Here is an 11,583-nt window from a genome sequence, read left to right on the forward strand (position 1 = left end):
TTTGTGACAGTTTTTGGATGAATATAAAGTCTTCGTGCAATTTATTTCTTGGACACATTATCCTCTAAAATTTGAAGTATCCTTCCATGCTTTCTTGCACTAAGATCTGTACCACACTGCTTTCTACCCATTTCGATTTACTCGTACTTCCCCAGTCAACACACTAACGTTGCCACAACGTTGTATGAATGTTGTATTTATGATGAACGTTGTATGTAGGGGAACAACGTTGTGATAACGTTGCCACAACGTTGTATGCTTGTTGTATTTATGATGAATGTTGTATGTAGGGCAACAACGTTGTGATCAACGTTACAAAAAACGTTCCACTGAATACACTTTAGTTTGGATGATCACCACCATGAGCGCCACAAGCGTCAGATCGGAGTGTTTTGTTTAATCTGAATTTGTGTGTGCACTGACCACCAAACCTTATATTTCCTACAGCGTACACTAGATGGCAGTGCGACTCAAATGAAAAACAAACATAACTTTTAGTAACACAGATAAGGATACTTTCGATTGTAATTAATGAAAAAATGTGTTTTATTATCCTTCGAAAGATGTGCGAATATTGAAGTTGTAAGGAAGATCAGAAAATGAAATGTGTTGAATACAAGTGAAACCCCAATGATAAATATTTTTATTCCAGACTATATAATCAGGAGCTAAGTACTGCAAAAAGAAACTGATTAGCAGGTGTAGTTAGAGATTGGTTAATTCATCAAAATCTCCAGACTAACAATTGCCTATTTTGGTGGAGCAGGAAAAGGTTTTATAATATGTAAAGAGAAACTGTGACGTTACAAACATGAGTTTTTCCTGTTACGCATATGTATTATATACAAAAATGGCTTGGCAAGATTGCTAATAGCTTACCATGTGAAATAACCATATTTTAAATATGCATTGTTATATTCGTAAATTACATAGGCAACAAGGTGATGTCGCAAAAACGTTGTAGCAACGGTAACCCCTGACATACCTAACGTCGCTACATAATGTTCAGTATATGTTGTGATAATGTTGTCAACCAACGTTGCAGCAACGTTGAAAAAAAATGACCCTTAAACGTTGACACAACCTTTTTACAATGTTGTATCAACATACATTCAACGTTGTAACAAAGTTAGGTATGTTAGGGGCTAACTTTGCCACAACGTTGTGGTAACATTACCTTGTTGACTGGGTCGTGTGAGCAAGAAGGAAGACTTCTGATCAAGAAACATTTCAGCGAGGTTATGAAACCAATCCCTAAACAAATGCAACAATTGAACTATACATCAGATCAAATAAAGGTAACTAAACAAGAGCGAAAGGCAATAAAGGCCATGAGAGAATCTGTTTCTTGTCATCCTCTGAATCCAGGGCAATTTTTCTCACTTTATTTGTGGTCAATATGTGATCAACACTTTGGATTCTCCTCTCCTCCCTTAGTTTAGGAGACTTTGTTTTGAGGCAGTCGTAATAATCATCAAAAAAGAGTTTGTTCTTTATTATGGTTCTACCCACTCCCTTGGCCTTTTTGATAGTGTCTCCCTCTGATCTATTTGCATACATCTTTGCTCACAATCAAACAAACTCTTTATTAATATCATTACTTTTCTCATCCTTTAGTTTGACTCGTACTTTTATGTTGAGGGAAGGAATACCTAAATTAGTAGCGTATAAAATGTGTCAAATAATTAAGCAACTCAGGGTGTTTTATGTCTTCATAGAGATTAGATGTTTTGATATAATATACAAAACTATCTGTATCCATATACAGAGGACAGAGGTAATTTTTATAAGAAGGCTTCATTGTATCATAGTGAAGCTGCAGCATGTATAGCTTAGACATATCTAAAACTGTAGCTTCCACATAGACAGATTTGTCAAATTTGATCCATGGCTTCTCCATTTGAAAGAGTGTTAAATCTTCATGATCTATTGTTCTTAATTTATATTTTTGATCTGCCACTAATTTCTTACACATGGTCTTACCATAGACTGAATTATTTATTAATTTATAAAAATCCCTATCTAAATCTGAAGTGGCAACTGTTCTGTGTCTTGTGTTGGTTTCAATACAAGGCTTTAACCACTCTTAATGTTTGAATCTAAGAACTCTTCGAATTTGCACTATACAAATCCCCTTCCCTATCAAAAATACGAGATTCTTATAGTGAATACCATATCTCTCTATAGACTCAAGAGTCATCAGACGCTTCTTCTCTTTTGATTCGGGTGGACACTTGAACTCACTAGCAGGTGGCAAATCAGAAAACTGATGGTGTAAATCATGAGGGAAATCAAGATCCACCTCAGCAAAGAATCCATACTCAGTATCATCAAAATTTTGTATATCTCTTGATGTGGGAACTATCCACTGAAAACCACCATAGGGGAATTTCTGCATCATTTAATAACCATACGAATTATTCTCACCAACATAAAGTATGTAACTACAGGGTTAATTTGGTTTATATTCTGTCATATGTATGCTGGACAATTTATCCATGGACAATTTTCTAAAGGCTTGAGATACTTCAGCAACAATTGTCACATCCAATTTTAGATAGGCATCGTGGTAGTCACCCAGTGTCCTACACCCTAATTCATCCCATATCAGTTGTGCATGATGGTAATCCTGATCTGTGATATTGATCTGAGTTGTCTGTAGAACTCCGTGAGAGGAGGAAGAGACTCATCTTCAAACTTATGATGGTCACCTACATATTCATATGGATAGGCAAATTTTTGTCTAATATGTTTTATGGCCAAGCGAAGAAAACTATTGGTTGTAATTTGGAACTGGTCATCAGATAGATTGCTGGCAAGAGGATCCAATCCAGCAGAGAGAAATCGCATGGAGTCCAGGAATCTCATCTTAATAATGCCACCCAGAAATGTTTACTCTTTTGCTGAGACGGATATATCTCTCTTGATTCTCTGCTAAGACATCTATGTACTCAGTGTCATAACTGAGATGCCTATCCAAATGGTGGAAATCATATCCACTGCCATTATGGAACATTATAGGAACAAATTTGTCTCTCTATATTTTGATATTGCAATTGTTGCACAACATTCCAAGATTTTTACCCATGAAATGGCAGTGGTGATAATTTTTTTTCATTATTATCTGTAAAATATGAATTGCACTGTGGGCAGATCTCAGTAGCATCATATAATTCCTCTTCAGCAGCAGATAATGGTGCTCTTGGTTTTGACACAGATAATACCACACCAATTTTCCTCACTTCATCCTTTATTTTTTTGGAAAAAGTATTTGAGAGTATTAGGTCCTCTATATATACACAGCGTGTCATTTTAATGGCGTCCACGGACCACGGAAACGTATAGAGGACATCAAAACAAACAACGTTTCTCAGTAACATTTCTTTCATTGGTGCGTCGTTTCGGCGCTACAATCGTTTAAAAAAGCCCGTTTTGCCGCCTGAATGCTGGCAACCACACACAACATTTGATTGCATTTGTGACGTCATATCCCGTCGTGAAGCGATGCATTCCACGGTTGCCAGGAACACAAATATTCTATGAAAAATCACATAGCTACAATCTGCCACATTATGTACCGTAAAACAAAAACGACAAAACACATTCTGTAACCTAACAGGAAGTAAAAAAATGATACGAATAATAGTAGAAAGAAATCAAAATTCAAGTGGAAGTGGTCATATCGAATTTTGTCTCAGCTTATATGGCAAATATTTGCAAATCTAGTTACCAAGTTGGCATCTACAATTTAGTCTATCCACTTCATCCTTCTGATACTAGTTGTCTGTGACACATTTAACAGATGACAAAAGAGAAATGAAAGAACTCAAAATTCATAATATAATGTATATTCAGAGCATTATGAGGCAAGTGGCAAAAATGGTTGAAAATACAGGGATATAAGTAGTAGTAATACAAGCTCTCCGACAACTGTGTTTATCTATGCACCGGATATACATGTAATAGTTTTCAACTGTGAACAGGGCAGTATATTCGCTACTGATTCATCATTAGATTGTTTGTGTGGTTGTATTTGTTTTAGCCGTAAGGTTACAAAGTGAACGTCGGAAACTTCCGTTATCAGTACAAAAGTATCACAAGGTATCTGGACACAAAGCTGTAGATATTAACCATGCAACGAGATTTGCAAATATTTGACTTGTAGTTGGGCGTAAACAGCCACGTGTAAGCTGTATGTCCAATAAATTTTTTTGTTGTTGATATTTGACATGTAGGCTGAGACAAAATCCGACATTGATATTTCATTTTCAATACGTTTTTTACCATTTCTCATATCATTGGTTCACATCCCCTGTCCCATGAGGTGACTGTTGATCTTCTGGCTGGTAGGCTATGATGTTCGGTCTACTGGACGCGTTTCTCGCTTCGTTTTACAACTAATAAAGTGGTTGGTAGTTTGTAATTTTTCACAAAATTTGTGTGTTCCTTGCAACCCTGCCGTGCGCTGTTTCGCCGCAGGAAATGACGTCACAGATACGATGAAATGTTGTGTTGGCCTGCCAGCATACAGGCGGCAAAACCGTGTTTTTTGAACAGCTGTAGCGTCGAATCGACGCACCAACGAGAGAAATGTTACTGAGAAAAGTTTTTGTTTTGATGTCTTTTATACGAATCTGTGGTCCGTGGGCGCCATTAAAATGACACCCTGTATAAGGCTCATTAGGTTCTAATGAATTGCACCACACAACTACATAACAATAACTACAAACCTCATGGAGCTGATAAAGTGTATTCAAACAGATTTCAGGATCAGGGTCTGAATAGTTGAATGGTTTGAGAAGTGCTTCAAAATCTGCTATTATTATAGCTGGATGCTCCAACAGGGCCTTGTATTGATTAAATTTCTCAACTCCTTTTGGTTTGGGCATAATCATACTCACAGGCTTTTTCTCACAACAAATCATTTGTGCTCTTCAAATTTCTGGTTAGCAATTTCTGGATTATTAAATTTGACACAGTTCTGTTGAATACGATTATCAAATGTAGTCAAACACCTATGACAAATTTTGATTTCCCCATGATATTTAGTTATTTCGCTTTTAACCAAAAGAAAGAGATTGCGAATAAGACAGTAATGGAAATTTTTTTCATCTGAAATAAGTAACAAAACAACAACAGCATTATCATTATTGTTGGTGCTTATTTTGAGGGGATATACAAAATTATTCTCTGTATAGGCATACACATTGATTGCCAAGAATTCTTTTGCCTGTTTTTCAAATTTTAGTTTAAAGTTTACATTTACTTTTAAGTTCATTTCTCAAGAGTTCCATTATTAGTGATTTTATGTTCTGCAAGAAATTGTTTCTATCACAGCGTGGCTCTGATTCAGAAGAGTAATCATTGAGTCGAGCACCAAAAGCTGTAACACTAGGTGTAGTCAAAGACATACTTTGTTTTGGTTCAGGGCCATTGGTTGGAGCTATATCTGCTTCTCTTTTTGTAGGATTGATCTGGCTGGTTGAGGGTTGAGATTCACAACTCTTCTTATGTCTGCTGATATTGGGTATGCTAATAGAATTTCCGCAATAGAGACAGGGTTGGGTTGGTAATATAGGATTTTTTGGCATTCAGTTTTAGAAGAAGAATTTACCATTGTTTTTATTTGGTATTTAGATACATTTTTTTCTGGATACACAACTCTAGAAGGTTTTGATATTTCAATCTCGCTTAGAGATAATGTATTTAGCACAAACACTTCTAAAAAATTGAATAGGAACTAATCTATGCTTAAGTTTATTAAGAATAGTAAACTATTTTGGGTATTGGTTATTATATATAGATTTTACTGGAGACAGAAGTATATGCCTAAGTGTATGAAAATAGCAAAATATTTTCGGTGTTAGTATTTTATTTATATTACTAGACAGACAGGTCTATGCCTTAGTGTATTATTTAACTGTACATATATGTGTCACATTTGCTCTCACATATAATTGCTTACAACTACTCTCAATGGCAACTGTTTTTTAACAACTAATGGCAATGCCCAAACAAAACCTATATATATATATACTCTGAACCAATCAGCAGGGGCCACGTGGCCCAGGTGGGACATTCCCGAACTAGCCTAATTTCTCAGAATTCTCACCACAGTCACTGACGAGACATTCCCGAGCTAGCTTAGTTCTCGGGACATTCCCGAATCTCACTTACAAGTATAAGTTATCATTCTCAAAATCTGCAACTGTGGAGGAGAGGAAAGGGAAGGAGCATACTTATATATATATATATATATATATATATATATATATACAGGGTGTCATTTTAATGGCGCCTACGGACCACAGATTCGTATAGAGGACATCAAAACAAACAACTTTTCCCAGTAACATTTTTCTCCTTGATGCGTCGATTCGACGCTACAACCGTTCAAAAAAGACCGTTTTGCCGCCTGGATGCTGGCAACCCAACACAACATTTGATCGTATCTGTGACGTAATTTCCTGCGGCGAAACGGCGCACGGGAGGGTTGCAAGGAACACACAAATTTTGTGAAAAATGACAAACTACCAACCACATTATTAGTTGTAAAACGAAGCGAGAATCACGTCCAGTAGACCGAACATCATAGCGTACCAGCTACAAGATGAGCAGCCATCTGAGGGGAAGGGGGAAGTGAAACAACGAAATGAAAAATGGTACAAAAGTATTCAAAATGAAGTGTCAATATTGGATTTTGTCTCAGCCTACATGTCAAATATCAACAACAATAAATTTTATTGGCCTTGCAGCTTACATGTGGCTGTTTACGCCCAGTTACATGTCAATTATATTTGCAAATCTCGTTGCAAGGTTGATATCTACAGGTTTGTGTCCAGATGCCTTGTGGTACTCTTGTGCTGATAACGGAAGTATCCGAGGTTGACGTTGTTACATTGCGACTAAAACACGTACAGCCACATTAACAATGTAATGATGAATCAGTAGCGAATATATTGCCCTGTTCACAGTTGCAAACTATTACATGCGTATCCGGTGCATAGATAAACACAGTCCTCTGAGAGCTTGTATTACTACTATTTATATCCCTTTATCTTTTAACCATTTTTGCCACTTGCCTCATAATGCCCTGAATATACATTATATGTGTTGCATACCTTTGCAATTTTGAGTTTTTTCATTTCTATTTTGTCACCTGTTCAGTGTGTCACAGACAACTAGTATCAGAAGGACGAAGTGGATAGACTAAATTGTAGATGCCAACTTAGTAACTAGATTTGCAAATATTTGACGTGTAAGCTGAGACAAAATTCGATATGACAACTTCCACTTGAATTATATTTTCTATCTACCATCGTTTGTCTACTTTCCGTTAGGTTAGAGAACGTGTTTTCTCATTTTGTCTTACGGTACATAATGTGGCCGATTGTAGTAATGTCATTTTTCATAGAATATGTGTGTTCCTGGCAACCCTGGAACGCATCGCTTCACGACGGGATATGACGTCACAAATGCTATCAAATGTTGTGTGTGGTTGCCAGCATTCAGGCGGCAAAACGCCCTTTTTTGAACGACTGTAGCGTCGAAACTACGCACCAACGAGAGAAATGTTACTGAGAAAAGTTGTTTGTTTTGATGTCCTCTATACGTTTCCGTGGTCCGTGGGCGCCATTAAAATGACACCCTGTGTATATACAGGGTGTTTCTAAAGGTCGTTTACAACGCTTGGGAGGTGATTCCTCACACGAAAACAAGCAAAAAGTCTAAGTTCCATTTTTACGACTGAGGCTTCGTTTCCGAGATAGGAGCCTCGCAAAAGGTGACAAAGTGAACGTCACACCTAACTGGGACGAATACTATCACAGATAGAGAGGCGGTTCCAAGGGAATCATAAAGGAATCGTATGTGCTCAGTCCGCAAGTCACTATGAAAAGTTCACTGCACGCATGCGCAATGGAGTCCTCAAAGGAATTGGGGATTTCCAGCAACAACAATGCATGGAAAAGGTATGTAACGCAGCAAGAAGGACCGTGACAATGAGAAATGCGTTCAAGACAACACATCCCGACCTCAAACATCAAAACATGACCACCGAACACAAAATCCGAAAAGTTGAGCACGGTTGCATACCCCAGTTACACGCGAGGAATGAACGAATCATGTCATGTGGCATACGAGAGACAGGAGGAGGGAAAGAAAAACACAATATCAGATGATTGCGACAACGTGTATTTTTACACGCGACAACTGCGTAATATCCCCCCCCCCACACACACACAACAAACAACAAATGCTACAATATCTTACGCACAGACAGTCCGTGTCACTGTACACCAACTGAAGATGTCACTTTCACCACACAAAGGGGGTGGGGAGCAATACCAAAAGTGTTCGCACGCGATCATTGTGACGTAAAAGAGACCAGTTTTGGAAGCGCTGCACAGGCATGTCTGGCTCTCATGGTCTACCTTTGACCTTCATGACTGCTGTTCCCGCGAGAGGAGCTCGAAGGGTTGGTTCTGTCCGGCATTCGTCCCAATCGTGTTGCAGGTGCTGGGATATGATCAGCAGTTCGCTCTCGGTTGTCATACGCGTTGAAGAGTACTAGTATGTTGCATTGAAAGAAGTTGACGTGGTGGAGTGGGCAAGTCAAGTATCGCAACAATTGGTCTGTGGTGTTCGTACGGTGATACGGCCAATTTGTGCAGTGTGCCAGTGTTAAACAAAAACAATACTTTGCAGTTCCAGCTCCCTATTACACAGATGGCTGCGTATACGACCCAGCAGCTAGCAGACATGCATCTCATGTATGGGGAGGCACGTGGTAATAGCCGTGAGGCAAGGCGTCTTTATGGAGAACGCTTTCCACATAGACGTTTACCGTCTCACACCTTCTTTCAGGTAGTGGACAGTCGACTGCGTGAAACAGGGTCAGTGTTACCACCGCGACAAGAAGTTGGAAGACCCCGAAGTGTACGCACACATCAGTTTGCAGAAGATGTGTTAACAGCGGTCGCAGAACATCCTGGCACCAGTACGCGAGTGCTCGCTCGGGCACGAAACACGTCTCATGTGAATGTTTGGCGAGTGTTGTGAGATGAAGGAATGCACCCTTTTAAACTGCAGAAAGTACAAGAACTGTTACCTCGTGACTTTCGCCCTCGTATGGAGTTTTGCCAATGGTTGTTGCATCAGCTGGACACAAACCCTCACTTCGGGGCAAACGTATTGTGGACAGATGAAGCCATTTTCACCAGGATGGATGTCTTCAATAGTAGAAACAGTCATGTATGGGACTTTGACAACCCACATGCACTTTTTGTGGCCCATCACCAGCACAGGTTTTCAGTGAATGTGTGGTGCGGGATAGTACATGATCATTTAATTGGACCATACATTCTCCCTGCTCGCCTGAATGGTCGCACGTATCATGCATTTCTTAGTGAGGTTCTGCCTGAACTGTTGGAGACCGTACCTTTGGCACTGCGGCAAGAAATGTGGTACCAACACGATGGTGCACCAGCTCATTTCGATCGTAATGTACGACATTTCCTGCATGACGTGTTTCGCAATAGGTTCATTGGTAGGGATGAGCCTGTGCCTTGGCCACCGAGGTCGCCAGATCTCAACCCTCTCGATTTTTTCTTCTGGGGAGAAATCAAAACCCTCGTATACGACACACCTGTCACATCAGCTGAGGACCTCGTTGCTCGCATCAACGTCGCCGCCGCGACGGTAGCAGATACACCTGGCTTGTTTGCTCGTACTCGACAATCCTTGATTCGTCGCTGTCATCTCTGCGTAGAAGTAAACGGCAGACATTTTGAAAACCGTCTGTGATTATTGCCCTCGGCAAATACCAGTGAGAACACTTTTGGTATTGCTCCCCACCCCCTTTGTGTGGTGAAAGTGACATCTTCAGTTGGTGTACAGTGACACGGACTGTCTGTGCGTAAGATATTGTAGCATTTGTTGTTTGTTGTGTGTGTGTGTGGGGGGGGGGGATATTACGCAGTTGTCGCGTGTAAAAATACACGTTGTCGCAATCATCTGATATTGTGTTTTTCTTTCCCTCCTCCTGTCTCTCGTATGCCACATGACATGATTCGTTCATTCCTCGCGTGTAACTGGGGTATGCAACCGTGCTCAACTTTTCGGATTTTGTGTTCGGTGGTCATGTTTTGATGTTTGAGGTCGGGATGTGTTGTCTTGAACGCATTTCTCATTGTCACGGTCCTTCTTGCTGCGTTACATACCTTTTCCATGCATTGTTGTTGCTGGAAATCCCCAATTCCTTTGAGGACTCCATTGCGCATGCGTGCAGTGAACTTTTCATAGTGACTTGCGGACTGAGCACATACGATTCCTTTATGATTCCCTTGGAACCGCCTCTCTATCTGTGATAGTATTCGTCCCAGTTAGGTGTGACGTTCACTTTGTCACCTTTTGCGAGGCTCCTATCTCGGGAACGAAGCCTCAGTCGTAAAAATGGAACTTAGACTTTTTGCTTGTTTTCGTGTGAGGAATCACCTCCCAAGCGTTGTAAACGATCTTTAGAAACACCCTGTATATTTGTAGGTAATGAAAAAATTATTATTCCTCCTGGGCAATATAATTTATCTACTTTACAATCTGAACTTCCTAACAATGTATTGCTATCTCAAAACTCTGTAACACACAGAGTGGAGATTGTATCTACCAAAGAAAGAGTAAACCTATCTGCCGTGGGGGAACTTCTGGGTTTCCCAAACAATAGCAAATTAGAAGCAGGTATTAGGCAAATAGGTACATTTATACCACAATTCTTAGCTATAGAAACATTGAATATTCAGTGCAACGTTGCCAAAAGAATGGTTATCAAAGCTTAAGAAAATTCAGTTGGTAGTCACGAAGAGACAGGTATAATTGCTACATTTAAACCAAATTCGGAATTTATGGAACTTATCATTTATTCCCCAATCCCACCAGTCTATTTCCCTGTTTCTGTTAATAAAGTTAATTACATAGAGATAACAATTACAAATGAGAAAAATGAGATCATCGATTTTGCCGGTGCTATTACCACTGCGATAATAGAAATTAATATTTAAATATACCACTGCAATAATAAAAAAATATATAAATACATACCAATGGAAAATATCGAGAGTTATGAGTTGCAGTCATTTCCTCCAAACAGGAGGACATTTACTAACCTCAATGAACCAAATAAAGATATTCAATTTGACATAACAATAAGCGATGGCTTTATTCATCCACATAGATCGGATTTGTATATAAATTTGACATCGTCAAGAAAAATAATAGTGAAGGATATCCCTTCCCCGGGGCTAATGTAAAACTTATAGATAATTTTGTTCCATTCTTATTCTCACAAATTGAAATTAGAAAGCATGTTACAGTCATAGACAGAATTGATTATCCTGGGATTACATCCACTACAGTGGGAACAATGAAAATGTCCAAATCAGAGAGTGCATATTATAAAGTTGGTGGGTTCGAAGCTGGAACAAAAATTCAAGCAAGAAGTCACACAGTACTGTTCCCCATGAGATTGTTTTCTGGTTTTTTCTCTGATTATAAAGAAATTATGTGGAAACGTGGTTTGAAAACTTTGAA

The sequence above is a fragment of the Lepisma saccharinum genome, chromosome 18, assembly GCF_977018435.1.
Source record: "Lepisma saccharinum chromosome 18, izLepSacc3.1, whole genome shotgun sequence".
In the NCBI taxonomy this organism is placed as follows: domain Eukaryota; kingdom Metazoa; phylum Arthropoda; class Insecta; order Zygentoma; family Lepismatidae; genus Lepisma; species Lepisma saccharinum.